Source organism: Haemaphysalis longicornis, unplaced genomic scaffold (assembly GCF_048455015.1).
Source record: "Haemaphysalis longicornis isolate Haplotype H1 unplaced genomic scaffold, Haemaphysalis longicornis Haplotype H1 scaffold_11, whole genome shotgun sequence".
Lineage (NCBI taxonomy): Eukaryota > Metazoa > Arthropoda > Arachnida > Ixodida > Ixodidae > Haemaphysalis > Haemaphysalis longicornis.
In genome coordinates, this window is record NW_027526214.1 from 29,100,832 (window position 1) to 29,117,542 (window position 16,711).

Consider the following 16,711-nt stretch of genomic DNA (forward strand, 5'->3'; position numbering starts at 1 on the left):
GCAGCCTTGATGCCAACGTAGCATAAGAGGGTTTCCCGCCAGTTACCCGGTTATGACAGGCTGTAGACGTTCGCGTCACGCCCCGGGGGTTGAAAAAAAGGTCCCCATCTCCCCGTGTAGTCTGAGTGGCGCTGGCTACCACCCTCAAGCGTCAGATACAGTTGTAGTATATAAAAATACCCCAGAAAGTGAAGCGGAACACAGTCGCCCAGATAGCCGAATTGGTAAGGCATTCGAGATCTAATCGAAAGGCGTGGGTTCGGTCCCCACTCTGGGCGCGTGTTTTTCTTTCTTTCTTTCTCACGTAATTAATAATAATAAATAATATTGTAACGTCACTAACGGTAAAAAATATTCTAACCATTCCCCTATGCCTTCTTTGGCGTTGTAGACTGCCGGTATTTCTTCCTGTATTTCTAACGAGCCCCTCATTTACAAACCCTATTACCATGCGAAAGCTTAGCGATGGCCTCGGTTCTGGCAGCCTTGATGCCAAGGTAGCATAAGAGGGTTTCCCGCCAGTCACCCACTTATGACAGGCTGTAGACGTTCGCGTCACGCCCCGGGGGTTGAAAAGAAGGTCCCCTTCTCCCCGTGTAGTCTGAGTGGCGCTGGCTACCACCCTCAAGCGTCAGATACAGTTGTAGTATAAAAAAATACCCCAGAAAGTGAAGCGGAACACAGTCGCCCAGATAGCCGAATTGGTAAGGCATTCGAGATCTAATCGAAAGGCGTGGGTTCGGTCCCCACTCTGGGCGCCTGTTTTTCTTTCTTTCTTTCTCACGTAATTAATAATAATAAATAATAATGTAACGTCACTAACGATAAAAAAAATATTCTAACCATTCCCCTATGCCTTTTTTGGCGTTGTAGACGGCCAGCATTTCTTCCTGTATTTCTAACGAGCCGCTCATTTACAAACCCTATTATCATGCGAAAACTTAGCGAGGGCCTCGGTTCTGGCACCCTTGATGCCAAGGTAGCATAAGAGGGTTTCCCGCCAGTTACCCGCTTATGACAGGCTGTAGACGTTCGCGTCACGCCCCGGGGGTTGAAAAGAAGGTCCCCTTCTCCCTGTGTAGTCTGCGTGGCGCTGGCTACCACCCTCAAGCGTCAGATACAGTTGTAGTATATAAAAATACCCCAGAAAGTGAAGCGGAACACAGTCGCTCAGATAGGCGAATTGGTAAGTAATTCGAGATCTAATCGAAAGGCGTTGGTTCGGTCCCCACTCTTGGCGCGTGTTTTTCTTTCTTTCTCACGTAATTAATAATAATAAATATTAATGTAACGTCACTAACGGTAAAAAATTATTCTAACCATTCCCCTATGCCTTCTTTGGCGTTGTAGACTGGCGGCATTTCTTCCTGTATTTCTAACGAGCCGCTCATTTACAAACCCTATTATCATGCGAAAACTTAGCGAGGGCCTCGGTTCTGGCAGCCTTGATGCCAAGGTAGCATAAGAGGGTTTCCCGCCAGTTACCCGCTTATGACAGGCTGTAGACGTTCGCGTCACGCCCCGGGGGTTGAAAAGAAGGCCCCCTTCTCCCCGTGTAGTCTGAGTGGCGCTGGCTACCACCCTCAAGCGTCAGATACAGTTGTTGTATATAAAAATTCCCCAGAAAGTGAAGCGGAACACAGTCGCCCAGATAGCCGAATTGGTAAGGCATTCGAGATCTAATCGAAAGGCGTGGGTTCGGTCCCCACACTGGGCGCGTGTTTTTCTTTCTTTCTTTCTTACGCAATTAATAATAATAAATAATAACGTAACGTCAATTACGGTAAAAAAATATTCTAACCATTCCCCTATGCCTTCTTTGGCATTGTAGACTGCCGGCCTTTCTTCCTGTATTTCTAACGAGCCGCTCATTTACAAACCCTATTATCATGCAAAAACTTAGCGAGGGCCTCGGTTCTGGCACCCTTGATGCCAAGGTAGCATAAGAGGGTTTCCCGCCAGTTACCCGCTTATGACAGGCTGTAGACGTTCGCGTCACGCCCCGGGGGTTGAAAAGAAGGTCCCCTTCTCCCTGTGTAGTCTGAGTGGCGCTGGCTACCACCCTCAAGCGTCAGATACAGTTGTAGTATATAAAAATACCCCAGAAAGTGAAGCGAAACACAGTCGCTCAGATAGGCGAATTGCTAAGTAATTCGAGATTTAATCGAAAGGCGTTGGTTCGGTCCCCACTCTTGGCGCGTGTTTTTCTTTCTTTCTCACGTAATTAATAATAATAAATAATAATGTAACGTCACTAACGGTAAAAAATTATTCTAACCATTCCCCTATGCCTTCTTTGGCGTTGTAGACTGCCGGCATTTCTTCCTGTATTTCTAACGAGCCCCTCATTTACAAACCCTATTATCATGCGAAAGCTTAGCGAGGGCCTCGGTTCTGGCAGCCTTGATGGCAAGGTAGCATAAGAGGGTTTCCCGCCAGTTACCCGCTTATGACAGGCTGTAGACGTTCGCGTCACGCCCCGGGGGTTGAAAAGAAGGTCCCCTTCTCCCCGTGTAGTCTGAGTGGCGCTGGCTACCACCCTCAAGTGTCAGATACAGTTGTAGTTTATAAAAATACCCCAGAAAGTGAAGCGGAACACAGTCGCCCAGATAGGCGAATTGGTAAGTAATTCGAGATCTAATCGAAAGGTGTTGGTTCGGTGCCCACTCTTGGCGCGTGTTTTTCTTTCTTTCTCACGTAATTAATAATAATAAATAATAATGTAACGTCACTAACGGTAAAAAATTATTCTAACCATTCCCCTATGCCTTCTTTGGCGTTGTAGACTGCCGGCATTTCTTCCTGTATTTCTAACGAGCCCCTCATTTACAAACCCTATTATCATGCCAAAGCTTAGCGAGGGCCTCGGTTCTGGCAGCCTTGATGCCAAGGTAGCATAAGAGGGTTTCCCGCCAGTTACCCGCTTATGACAGGCTGTAGACGTTCGCGTCACGCCCCGGGGGTTGAAAAGAAGTCCCCTTCTCCCCGTGTAGTCTGAGTGGCCCTGGCTACCACCCTCAAGCGTCCGATACAGTTGTAGTATATAAAAATACCCCAGAAAGTGAAGCGGAACACATTCGCCCAGATAGCCGAAGTGGTAAGGCATTCGAGATCTAATCGAAAGGCGTGGGTTCGGTCCCCACTCTGTGCGCGTGTTTTTCTTTCTTTCTTTCTCACGTAATTAATAATAATAAATAATAATGTAACGTCAATAACGGTAAAAAAATATTCTAACCATTCCCCTATGCCTTCTTTGGTGTTGTAGACTGCCGGCACTTCTTCCTGTATTTCTAACGAGCCCCTCATTTACAAACCCTATTATCATGTGAAAGCTTAGCGAGGGCCTCAGTTCTGCCAGCCTTGATGCCAAGGTAGCATAAGAGGGTTTCCCGCCAGTTACCCGCTTATGACAGGCTGTAGACGTTCGCGTCACGCCCCGGGGGTTGAAAAGAAGGTCCCCTTCTCCCCGTGTAGTCTGAGTGGCGCTGGCTACCACCCTCAAGCGTCAGATACAGTTGTAGTATATAAAAATACCCCAGAAAGTGAAGCGGAACACATTCGCCCAGATAGCCGAAGTGGTAAGGCATTCGAGATCTAATCGAAAGGCGTGGGTTCGGTCCCCACTCTGGGCGCCTGTTTTTCTTTCTTTCTTTCTCACGTAATTAATAATAATAAATAATAATGTAACGTCACTAACGGTAAAAAAATATTCTAACCATTCCCCTATGCCTTCTTTGGCGTTGTAGACTGCCGGCATTTCTTCCTGTATTTCTAACGAGCCCCTCGTTTACAAACCCTAATATCATGCGAAAGCTTAGCGAGGGCCTCGGTTCTGGCAGCCTTGATGCCAAGGTAGCACAAGAGGGTTTCCCGCCAGTTACCCGCTTATGACAGGCTGTAGACGTTCGCTTCACGCCCCGGGGGTTGAAAAGAAGGTCCCCTTCTCCCCGTGTAGTCTGAGTGGCGCTGGCTACCACCCTCAAGCGTCAGATACAGTTGTTGTATATAAAAATACCCCAGAAAGTGAAGCGGAACACAGTCGCCCAGATAGCCGAATTGGTAAGGCATTCGAGATCTAATCGAAAGGCGTGGGTTCGGTCCCCACACTGGGCGCGTGTTTTTCTTTCTTTCTTTCTTACGCAATTAATAATAATAAATAATAATGTAACGTCAATTACGGTAAAAAAATATTCTAACCATTCCCCTATGCCTTCTTTGGCGTTGTAGACTGCCGGCCTTTCTTCCTGTATTTCTAACGAGCCGCTCATTTACAAACCCTATTATCATGCAAAAACTTAGCGAGGGCCTCGGTTCTGGCACCCTTGATGCCAAGGTAGCATAAGAGGGTTTCCCGCCAGTTACCCGCTTATGACAGGCTGTAGACGTTCGCGTCACGCCCCGGGGGTTGAAAAGAAGGTCCCCTTCTCCCTGTGTAGTCTGAGTGGCGCTGGCTACCACCCTCAAGCGTCAGATACAGTTGTAGTATATAAAAATACCCCAGAAAGTGAAGCGAAACACAGTCGCTCAGATAGGCGAATTGGTAAGTAATTCGAGATCTAATCGAAAGGCGTTGGTTCGGTCCCCACTCTTGGCGCGTGTTTTTCTTTCTTTCTCACGTAATTAATATTAATAAATAATAATGTAACGTCACTAACGGTAAAAAATTATTCTAACCATTCCCCTATGCCTTCTTTGGCGTTGTAGACTGCCGGCATTTCTTCCTGTATTTCTAACGAGCCCTTCATTTACAAACCCTATTATCATGCGAAAGCTTAGCGAGGGCCTCGGTTCTGGCAGCCTTGATGGCAAGGTAGCATAAGAGGGTTTCCCGCCAGTTACCCGCTTATGACAGGCTGTAGACGTTCGCGTCACGCCCCGGGGGTTGAAAAGAAGGTTCCCTTCTCCCCGTGTAGTGTGAGTGGCCCTGGCTACCACCCTCAAGCGTCAGATACAGTTGTAGTATATAAAAATACCCCAGAAAGTGAAGCGGAACACATTCGCCCAGATAGCCGAAGTGGTAAGGCATTCGAGATCTAATCGAAAGGCGTGGGTTCGGTCCCCACTCTGTGCGCGTGTTTTTCTTTCTTTCTTTCTCACGTAATTAATAATAATAAATAATAATGTAACGTCAATAACGGTAAGAAAATATTCTAACCATTCCCCTATGCCTTCTTTGGTGTTGTAGACTGCCGGCATTTCTTCCTGTATTTCTAACGAGCCCCTCATTTACAAACCCTATTATCATGTGAAAGCTTAGCGAGGGCCTCAGTTCTGCCAGCCTTGATGCCAAGGTAGCATAAGAGGGTTTCCCGCCAGTTACCCGCTTATGAATGACGGGCTGTAGACGTTCGCGTCACGCCCCGGGGGTTAAAAAGAAGGTCCCCTTCTCCCCGTGTAGTCTGAGTGGCGCTACCTACCACCCTCAAGCGTCAGATACAGTTGGAGTACATAAAAATACCCCAGAAAGTGAAGCGGAACACAGTCGCCCAGATAGCCGAATTGGTAAGGCATTCGAGATCCAATCGAAAGGCGTTGGTTCGGTCCCCACTCTGGGCGCGTGTTTTTCTTTCTTTCTTTCTCACGTAATTAATAATAATAAATAATAATGTAACGTAACTAACGGTAAAAAAATATTCTAACCATTCCCCGATGATTTTTTTGGCATTGTAGACGGCCAGCATTTCTTCCGGTATTTCTAACGAGCCGGTCATTTACAAACCCTATTATCATGCGAAAGCTTAGCGAGGGCCTCGGTTCTGGCAGCCTTGATGCCAAGGTAGCATAAGAGGGTTTCCCGCCAGTTACCCGCTTATGACAGGCTGTAGACGTTCGCGTCACGCCCCGGGGGTTGAAAAGAAGGTCCCCTTCTCCCCGTGTAGTCTGAGTGGCGCTGGCTACCACCCTCAAGCGTCAGATACAGTTGTTAGTATATAAAAATACCCCAGAAAGTGAAGCGGAACACAGTCGCCCAGATAGCCGAATTGGTAAGGCATTCGAGATCTAATCGAAAGGCGTGGGTTCGGTCCCCACTCTGGGCGCCTGTTTTTCTTTCTTTCTTTCTCACGTAATTAATAATAATAAATAATAATGTAACGTCACTAACGGTAAAAAAATATTCTAACCATTCCCCTATGCCTTTTTTGGCGTTGTAGACTGCCGGCATTTCTTCCTGTATTTCTAACGAGCCCCTCATTTACAAACCCTATTATCATGCGAAAGCTTAGCGAGGGCCTCGGTTCTGGCAGCCTTGATGCCAAGGTAGCATAAGAGGGTTTCCCGCCAGTTACCCGCTTATGACAGGCTGTAGACGTTCGCGTCACGCCCCGGGGGTTGAAAAGAAGGTCTCCTTCTCCCCGTGTAGTCTGAGTGGCGCTGGCTACCACCCTCAAGCGTCAGATACAGTTGTAGTATATAAAAATACCCCAGAAAGTGAAGCGGAACACAGTCGCCCAGATAGCCGAATTGGTAAGGCATTCGAGATCTAATCGAAAGGCGTGGGTTCGGTCCCCAATCTGGGCGCCTGTTTTTCTTTCTTTCTTTCTCACGTAATTAATAACAATAAATAATAATGTAACGTCACTAACCTAAAAAAATATTCTAACCATTCCCCTATGCCTTCTTTGGCGTTGTAGACTGCCGGCATTTCTTCCTGTATTTCTAACGAGCCCCTCATTTACAAACCCTAATATCATGCGAAAGCTTAGGGAGGGCCTCGGTTCTGGCAGCCTTGATGCCGAGGTAGCACAAGAGGGTTTCCCGCCAGTTACCCGCTTATGACAGGCTGTAGACGTTCGCGTCACGCCCCGGGGGTTAAAAAGAAGGTCCCCTTCTCCCCGTGTTGTCTGAGTGGCGCTGGCTACCACCCTCAAGCGTCAGATACAGTTGTAGTATATAAAAATACCCCAGAAAGTGGAGCGGAACACAGTCGCCCAGATAGCTGAATTGGTAAGGCATTCGAGATCTAATCGAAAGGCGTGGGTTCGGTCCCTACTCTGGGCGCGTGTTTTTCTTTCTTTCTTTCTCACGTAATTAATAATAATAAATAATAATGTAACGTCACTAACGGTAAAAAAAATATTCTAACCATTCCCCTATGCCTTCTTTGGCGTTGTAGACTGCCGGCATTTCTTCCTGTATTTCTAACGAGCCCCTCATTTACAAACCCTATTATCATGCGAAAGCTTAGCGAGGGCCTCGGTTCTGGCAGCCTTGATGCCAAGGTAGCATAAGAGGGTTTCCCGCCAGTTACCAGCTTATGACAGGCTGTAGACGTTCGCGTCACGCCCCGGGGGTTGAAAAGAAGGTCCCCTTCTCCCCGTGTAGTCTGAGTGGCGCTGGCTACCACCCTCAAGCGTCAGATACAGTTGTAGTATATAAAAATACCCCAGAAAGTGAAGCGGAACACAGTCGCCCAGATAGCCGAATTGGTAAGGCATTCGAGATTTAATCGAAAGGCGTGGGTTCGGTCCCTACTCTGGGCGCGTGTTTTTCTTTCTTTCTTTCTCACGTAATTAATAATAATAAATAATAATGTAACGTCACTAACGGTAAAAAAATATTCTAACCATTCCCCTATGCCTTCTTTGGCGTTGTAGACTGCCGGCATTTCTTCCTGTATTTCTAACGAGCCCCTCATTTACAAACCCTATTATCATGCGAAAGCTTAGCGAGGGCCTCGGTTCTGGCAGCCTTGATGCCAAGGTAGCATAAGAGGGTTTCCCGCCAGTTACCCGCTGATGACAGGCTGTAGACGTTCGCGTCATGCCCCGGGGGTTGAAAAGAAGGTCTCCTTCTCCCCGTGTAGTCTGAGTGGCGCTGGCTACCACCCTCAAGCGTCAGATACAGTTGTAGTATATAAAAATACCCCAGAAAGTGAAGCGGAACACAGTCGCCCAGATAGCTGAATTGGTAAGGCATTCGAGATCTAGTCGAAAGGCGTGGGTTCGGTCCCCACTCTGGGCGCGTGTTTTTCTTTCTTTCTTTCTCACGTAATTAATAATAATAAATAATAATGTATTGTCACTAACGCTAAAAAAATATTCTAACCATTCCCGTATGCCTTCTTTGGCGTTGTAGACTGCCGGCATTTCTTCCTGTATTTCTAACGAGCCCCTCATTTACAAACCCTAATATCATGCGAAAGCTTAGCGAGGGCCTCGGTTCTGGCAGCCTTGATGCCGAGGTAGCACAAGAGGGTTTCCCGCCAGTTACCAGCTTATGACAGGCTCTAGACGTTCGCGTCACGCCCCGGGGGTTAAAAAGAAGGTCCCCTTCTCCCCGTGTAGTCTGAGTGGCGCTGGCTACCACCCTCAAGCGTCAGATACAGTTGTAGTATATAAAAATACCCCAGAAAGTGAAGCGGAACACAGTCGCCCAGATAGCCGAATTGGTAAGGCATTCGAGATTTAATCGAAAGGCGTGGGTTCGGTCCCTACTCTGGGCGCGTGTTTTTTTTTTCTTTCTTTCTCACGTAATTAATAATAATAAATAATAATGTAACGTCACTAACGGTAAAAAAATATTCTAACCATTCCCCTATGCCTTCTTTGGCGTTGTAGACTGCCGGCATTTCTTCCTGTATTTCTAACGAGCCCCTCATTTACAAACCCTATTATCATGCGAAAGCTTAGCGAGGGCCTCGGTTCTGGCAGCCTCGATGCCAAGGTAGCATAAGAGGGTTTCCAGCCAGTTACCCGCTTATGACAGGCTGTAGACGTTCGCGTCACGCCCCGGGGGTTGAAAAGAAGGTCCCCTTCTCCCCGTGTAGTCTGAGTGGCGCTGGCTACCACCCTCAAGCGTCAGATACAGTTGCAGTATATAAAAATACCCCAGAAAGTGAAGCGGAACACAGTCGCCCACATAGCCGAATTGGTAAGGCATTCGAGATCTAATCGTAAGGCGTGGGTTCGGTCCCCACTCTGGGCGCCTGTTTTTCTTTCTTTCTTTCTCACGTAATTAATAATAATAAATAATATTGTAACGTCACTAACGGTAAAAAAATATTCTAACCATTCCCCTATGCTTCTTTGGCGTTGTAGACTGCCGGCATTTCTTCCTGTATTTCTAAAGAGCCCCTCATTTACAAACCCTATTATCATGCGAAAGCTTAGCGAGAGCCTCGGTTCTGGCAGCCTTGATGCCAAGCTAGCATTAGAGGGTTTCCCGCCAGTTACCCGCTTATGACAGGCTGTAGACGTTCGCGTCACGCCCCGGGGGTTGAAAAGAAGGTCTCCTTCTCCCCGTGTAGTCTGAGTGGCGCTGGCTACCACCCTCAAGCGACAGATACAGTTGTAGTATATAAAAATACCCCAGAAAGTGAAGCGGAACACAGTCGCCCAGATAGCTGAATTGGTAAGGCATTCGAGATCTAGTCGAAAGGCGTGGGTTTGGTCCCCACTCTGGGCGCGTGTTTTTCTTTCTTTCTTTCTCACGTAATTAATAATAATAAATAATAATGTAACGTCACTAACGCTAAAAAAATATTCTAACCATTCCCCTATGCCTTCTTTGGCGTTGTAGACTGCCGGCATTTCTTCCTGTATTTCTAACGAGCCCCTCATTTACAAACCCTAATATCATGCGAAAGCTTAGCGAGGGCCTCGGTTCTGGCAGCCTTGATGCCGAGGTAGCACAAGAGGGTTTCCCGCCAGTTACCCGCTTATGACAGGCTGTAGACGTTCGCGTCACTCCCCGGGGGTTAAAAAGAAGGTCCCCTTCTCCCCGTGTTGTCTGAGTGGCGCTGGCTACCACCCTCAAGCGTCAGATACAGTTGTAGTATATAAAAATACCCCAGAAAGTGGAGCGGAACACAGTCGCCCAGATAGCTGAATTGGTAAGGCATTCGAGATTTAATCGAAAGGCGTGGGTTCGGGCCCCACTCTGGGCGCGTGTTTTTCTTTCTTTCTTTCTCACGTAATTAATAATAACAAATAATAATGTAACGTCACTAACGGTAAAAAAATATTCTAACCATTCCCCTATGCCTTTTTTGGCGTTGTAGACTGCCGGCATTTCTTCCTGTATTTCTAACGAGCCCCTCATTTACAAACCCTATTATCATGCGAAAGCTTAGCGAGGGCCTCGGTTCTGGCAGCCTTGATGCCAAGGTAGCATAAGAGGGTTTCCCGCCAGTTACCAGCTTATGACAGGCTGTAGACGTTCGCGTCACGCCCCGGGGGTTGAAAAGAAGGTCCCCTTCTCCCCGTGTAGTCTGAGTGGCGCTGGCTACCACCCTCAAACGTCAGATACAGTTGTAGTATATAAAAATACCCCAGAAAGTGAAGCGGAACACAGTCGCCTAGATAGCCGAATTGGTAAGGCATTCGAGATCTAATCGAAAAGCGTGGGTTCGGTCCCTACTCTGGGCGCGTGTTTTTCTTTCTTTCTTTCTCACGTAATTAATAATAATAAATAATAATGTAACGTCACTAACGGTAAAAAAATATTCTAACCATTCCCCTATGCCTTCTTTGGCGTTGTAGACTGCCGGCATTTCTTCCTGTATTTCTAACGAGCCCCTCATTTACAAACCCTATTATCATGCGAAAGCTTAGCGAGGGCCTCGGTTCTGGCAGCCTTGATGCCAAGGTAGCATAAGAGGGTTTCCAGCCAGTTACCCGCTTATGACAGGCTGTAGACGTTCGCGGCACGCCCCGGGGGTTGAAAAGAAGGTCCCCTTCTCCCCGTGTAGTCTGAGTGGCGCTGGCTACCACCCTCAAGCGTCAGATACAGTTGTAGTGTATAAAAATACCCCAGAAAGTGAAGCGGAACACAGTCGCCCAGATAGCCGAATTGGTAAGGCATTCGAGATTTAATCGAAAGGCGTGGGGTCGGTCCCCACTCTGGGCGCCTGTTTTTCTTTCTTTCTTTCTCACGTAATTAATAATAATAAATAATAAAGTAACGTCACTGACGGTAAAAAAATATTCTAACCATTCCCCTATGCCTTCTTTGGCGTTGTAGACTGCCGGCATTTCTTCCTGTATTTCTAACGAGCCCCTCGTTTACAAACCCTATTATCATGCGAAAGCTTAGCGAGGGCCTCGGTTCTGGCAGCCTTGATGCCAAGGTAGCATAAGAGGGTTTCCCGCCAGTTACCCGCTTATGACAGGCTGTAGACGTTCGCGTCACGCCCCGGGGGTTGAAAAAGAAGGTCTCCTTCTCCCGTGTAGTCTGAGTGGTGCTGGCTACCACCCTCAAGCATCAGACACAGTTGTAGTATATTTAAATACCCCAGAAAGTGAAGCGGAACACAGTCGCCCAGATAGCCGAATTGGTAAAGCATTCGAGATCTAATCGAAAGGCGTGGGTTCGGTCCCCAATCTGGGCGCCTGTTTTTCTTTCTTTCTTTCTCACGTAATTAATAATAATAAATAATAATGTAACGTCACTAACGCTAAAAAATATTCTAACCATTCCCCTATGCCTTCTTTGGCGTTGTAGACTGCCGGCATTTCTTCCTGTATTTCTAACGAGCCCCTCATTTACAAACCCTATTATCATGCGAAAGCTTAGCGAGGGCCTCGGTTCTGGCAGCCTTGATGCCAAGGTAGCATAAGAGGGTTTCCAGCCAGTTACCCGCTTATGACAGGCTGTACACGTTCGCGTCACGCCCCGGGGGTTGAAAAGAAGGTCCCCTTCTCCCCGTGTAGTCTGAGTGGCGCTGGCTACCACCCTCAAGCGTCAGATACAGTTGTAGTATATAAAAATACCCCAGAAAGTGAAGCGGAACACAGTCGCCCACATAGCCGAATTGGTAAGGCATTCGAGATCTAATCGAAAGGCGTGGGTTCGGTCCCCACTCTGGGCGCCTGTTTTTCTTTCTTTCTTTCTCACGTAATTAATAATAATAAATAATAATGTAACGTCACTGACGGTAAAAAAATATTCTAACCATTCCCCTATGCCTTCTTTGGCGTTGTAGACTGCCGGCATTTCTTCCTGTATTTCTAACGAGCCCCTCGTTTACAAACCCTATTATCATGCGAAAGCTTAGCGAGGGCCTCGGTTCTGGCAGCCTTGATGCCAAGGTAGCATAAGAGGGTTTCCCGCCAGTTACCAGCTTATGACAGGCTGTAGACGTTCGCGTCACGCCCCGGGGGTTGAAAAGAAGGTCCCCTTCTCCCCGTGTAGTCTGAGTGGCGCTGGCTACCACCCTCAAGCGTCAGACACAGTTGTAGTATATAAAAATACCCCAGAAAGTGAAGCGGAACACAGTCGCCCAGATAGCCGAATTGGTAAGGCATTCGAGATCTAATCGAAAGGCGTGGGTTCGGTCCCTACTCTGGGCGCGTGTTTTTCTTTCTTTCTTTCTCACGTAATTAATAATAATAAATAATAATGTAACATCACTAACGGTAAAAAATATTCTAACCATTCCCCTATGCCTTCTTTGGCGTTGTAGACTGCCGGCATTTCTTCCTGTATTTCTAACGAGCCCCTCATTTACAAACCCTATTATCATGCGAAAGCTTAGCGAGGGCCTCGGTTCTGGCAGCCTTGATGCCAAGGTAGCATAAGAGGGTTTCCAGCCAGTTACCCGCTTATGACAGGCTGTACACGTTCGCGTCACGCCCCGGGGGTTGAAAAGAAGGTCCCCTTCTCCCCGTGTAGTCTGAGTGGCGCTGGCTACCACCCTCAAGCGTCAGATACAGTTGTAGTATATAAAAATACCCCAGAAAGTGAAGCGGAACACAGTCGCCCACATAGCCGAATTGGTAAGGCATTCGAGATCTAATCGAAAGCCGTGGGTTCGGTCCCCACTCTGGGCGCCTGTTTTTCTTTCTTTCTTTCTCACGTAATTAATAATAATAAATAATAATGTAACGTCACTAACGGTAAAAAAATATTCTAACCATTCCCCTATGCTTCTTTGGCGTTGTAGACTGCCGGCATTTCTTCCTGTATTTCTAACGAGCCCCTCATTTACAAACCCTATTATCATGCGAAAGCTTAGCGAGGGCCTCGGTTCTGGCAGCCTTGATGCCATAGTAGCATAAGAGGGTTTCCCGCCAGTTACCCACTTATGACAGGCTGTAGATGTTCGCGGCACGCCCCGGGGGTTGAAAAGAAGGTCCCCTTCTCCCCGTGTAGTCTGAGTGGCGCTGGCTACCACCCTCAAGCGTCAGATACAGTTGTAGTATATAAAAATACCCCAGAAAGTGAAGCGGAACACAGTCGCCCAGATAGCCGAATTGGTAAGGCATTCGAGATTTAATCGAAAGGCGTGGGTTCGGTCCCCACTCTGGGCACCTGTTTTTCTTTCTTTCTTTCTCACGTAATTAATAATAATAAATAATAATGTAACATCACTGACGGTAAAAAAATATTCTAACCATTCCCCTATGCCTTCTTTGGCGTTGTAGACTGCCGGCATTTCTTCCTGTATTTCTAACGAGCCCCTCATTTACAAACCCTAATATCATGCGAAAGCTTAGCGAGGGCCTCGGTTCTGGCAGCCTTGATGCCGAGGTAGCACAAGAGGGTTTCCCGCCAGTCACCCGCTTATGACAGGCTGTAGACGTTCGCGTCACGCCCCGGGGGTTAAAAAGAAGGTCCCCTTCTCCCCGTGTTGTCTGAGTGGCGCTGGCTACCACCCTCAAGCGTCAGATACAGTTGTAGTATATAAAAATACCCCAGAAAGTGGAGCGGAACACAGTCGCCCAGATAGCTGAATTGGTAAGGCATTCGAGATCTAATCGAAAGGCGTGGGTTCGGTCCCCACTCTGGGCGCGTGTTTTTCTTTCTTTCTTTCTCACGTAATTAATAATAATAAATAATATTGTAACGTCACTAACGGTAAAAAAATATTCTAACCATTCCCCTATGCCTTCTTTGGCGTTGTAGACTGCCGGCATTTCTTCCTGTATTTCTAACCAGCCCCTCGTTTACAAACCCTATTATCATGCGAAAGCTTAGCGAGGGCCTTGGTTCTGGCAGCCTTGATGCCAACGTAGCATAAGAGGGTTTCCCGCCAGTTACCCGGTTATGACAGGCTGTAGACGTTCGCGTCACGCCCCGGGGGTTGAAAAAAAGGTCCCCTTCTCCCCGTGTAGTCTGAGTGGCGCTGGCTACCACCCTCAAGCGTCAGATACAGTTTAGTATATAAAAATACCCCAGAAAGTGAAGCGGAACACAGTCGCCCAGATAGCCGAATTGGTAAGGCATTCGAGATCTAATCGAAAGGCGTGGGTTCGGTCCCCACTCTGGGCGCGTGTTTTTCTTTCTTTCTTTCTCACGTAATTAATAATAATAAATAATATTGTAACGTCACTAACGGTAAAAAATATTCTAACCATTCCCCTATGCCTTCTTTGGCGTTGTAGACTGCCGGTATTTCTTCCTGTATTTCTAACGAGCCCCTCATTTACAAACCCTATTACCATGCGAAAGCTTAGCGATGGCCTCGGTTCTGGAAGCCTTGATGCCAAGGTAGCATAAGAGGGTTTCCCGCCAGTTACCCACTTATGACAGGCTGTAGACGTTCGCGTCACGCCCCGGGGGTTGAAAAGAAGGTCCCCTTCTCCCCGTGTAGTCTGAGTGGCGCTGGCTACCACCCTCAAGGGTCAGATACAGTTGTAGTATAAAAAAATACCCCAGAAAGTGAAGCGAAACACAGTCGCTCAGATAGGCGAATTGCTAAGTAATTCGAGATTTAATCGAAAGGCGTTGGTTCGGTCCCCACTCTTGGCGCGTGTTTTTCTTTCTTTCTCACGTAATTAATAATAATAAATAATAATGTAACGTCACTAACGGTAAAAAATTATTCTAACCATTCCCCTATGCCTTCTTTGGCGTTGTAGACTGCCGGCATTTCTTCCTGTATTTCTAACGAGCCCCTCATTTACAAACCCTATTATCATGCGAAAGCTTAGCGAGGGCCTCGGTTCTGGCAGCCTTGATGGCAAGGTAGCATAAGAGGGTTTCCCGCCAGTTACCCGCTTATGACAGGCTGTAGACGTTCGCGTCACGCCCCGGGGGTTGAAAAGAAGGTCCCCTTCTCCCCGTGTAGTCTGAGTGGCGCTGGCTACCACCCTCAAGTGTCAGATACAGTTGTAGTTTATAAAAATACCCCAGAAAGTGAAGCGGAACACAGTCGCCCAGATAGGCGAATTGGTAAGTAATTCGAGATCTAATCGAAAGGCGTTGGTTCGGTGCCCACTCTTGGCGCGTGTTTTTCTTTCTTTCTCACGTAATTAATAATAATAAATAATAATGTAACGTCACTAACGGTAAAAAATTATTCTAACCATTCCCCTATGCCTTTTTTGGCGTTGTAGACTGCCGGCATTTCTTCCTGTATTTCTAACGAGCCCCTCTTTACAAACCCTATTATCATGCGAAAGCTTAGCGAGGGCCTCGGTTCTGGCACCCTTGATGCCAAGGTAGCATAAGAGGGTTTCCCGCCAGTTACCAGCTTATGACAGGCTGTAGACGTTCGCGTCACGCCCCGGGGGTTGAAAAAAAGGTCCCCTTCTCCCCGTGTAGTCTGAGTGGCGCTGGCTACCACCCTTAAGCGTCAGATACAGTTGTAGTATATAAAAATACCCCAGAAAGTGAAGCGGAACACAGTCGCCCAGATAGCCGAATTGGTAAGGCATTCGAGATCTAATCGAAAGGCGTGGGTTCGGTCCCTACTCTGGGCGCGTGTTTTTCTTTCTTTCTTTCTCACGTAATTAATAATAATAAATAATAATGTAACGTCACTAACGGTAAAAAAATATTCTAACCATTCCCCTATGCTTCTTTAGCGTTGTAGACTGCCGGCATTTCTTCCTGTATTTCTAACGAGCCCCTCATTTACAAACCCTATTATCATGCGAAAGCTTAGCTAGGGCCTCGGTTCTGGCAGCCTTGATGCCAAGGTAGCATAAGAGGGTTTCCCGCCAGTTACCCGCTTATGACAGGCTGTAGACGTTCGCGTCACGCCCCGGGGCTTGAAAAGAAGGTCTCCTTCTCCCCGTGTAGTCTGAGTGGCGCTGGCTACCACCCTCAAGCGTCAGATACAGTTGTAGTATATAAAAATACCCCAGAAAGTGAAGCGGAACACAGTCGCCCAGATAGCCGAATTGGTAAGGCATTCGAGATCTAATCGAAAGGCGTGGGTTCGGTCCCCAATCTGGGCGCCTGTTTTTCTTTCTTTCTTTCTCACGTAATTAATAACAATAAATAATAATGTAACGTCACTAACCTAAAAAAATATTCTAACCATTCCCCTATGCCTTCTTTGGCGTTGTAGACTGCCGGCATTTCTTCCTGTATTTCTAACGAGGCCCTCATTTACAAACCCTAATATCATGCGAAAGCTTAGGGAGGGCCTCGGTTCTGGCAGCCTTGATGCCGAGGTAGCACAAGAGGGTTTCCCGCCAGTTACCCGCTTATGACAGGCTGTAGACGTTCGCGTCACGCCCCGGGGGTTAAAAAGAAGGTCCCCTTCTCCCCGTGTTGTCTGAGTGGCGCTGGCTACCACCCTCAAGCGTCAGATACAGTTGTAGTATATAAAAATACCACAGAAAGTGGAGCGGAACACAGTCGCCCAGATAGCTGAATTGGTAAGGCATTCGAGATCTAATCGAAAGGCGTGGGTTCGGTCCCTACTCTGGGCGCGTGTTTTTCTTTCTTTCTTTCTCACGTAATTAATAATAATAAATAATAATGTAACGTCACTAACGGTAAAAAAAATATTCTAACCATTCCCCTATGCCTTCTTTGG

The 16,711-nt window shown here is 47.3% G+C and overlaps 5 non-coding genes across 5 annotated transcripts; all 5 read left to right on the forward strand.

Moving 5' to 3' along the window:
* Positions 1–5,484: 5,484 nt before the first annotated feature.
* Positions 5,485–5,556, forward strand: Trnag-ucc (transfer RNA glycine (anticodon UCC)). The gene has a single exon. It is a non-coding gene; the product is annotated as a tRNA-Gly (tRNA).
* A 1,853-nt stretch (positions 5,557–7,409) lies between these two features.
* Positions 7,410–7,481, forward strand: Trnak-uuu (transfer RNA lysine (anticodon UUU)). The gene has a single exon. It is a non-coding gene; the product is annotated as a tRNA-Lys (tRNA).
* An 890-nt stretch (positions 7,482–8,371) lies between these two features.
* On the forward strand, positions 8,372–8,443 carry Trnak-uuu (transfer RNA lysine (anticodon UUU)). The gene has a single exon. It is a non-coding gene; the product is annotated as a tRNA-Lys (tRNA).
* Positions 8,444–9,814: 1,371 nt separating this feature from the next.
* Positions 9,815–9,886, forward strand: Trnak-uuu (transfer RNA lysine (anticodon UUU)). The gene has a single exon. It is a non-coding gene; the product is annotated as a tRNA-Lys (tRNA).
* Positions 9,887–13,178: 3,292 nt separating this feature from the next.
* Positions 13,179–13,250, forward strand: Trnak-uuu (transfer RNA lysine (anticodon UUU)). Its single transcript has one exon. It is a non-coding gene; the product is annotated as a tRNA-Lys (tRNA).
* The last annotated feature ends 3,461 nt before the right edge of the window (positions 13,251–16,711 follow it).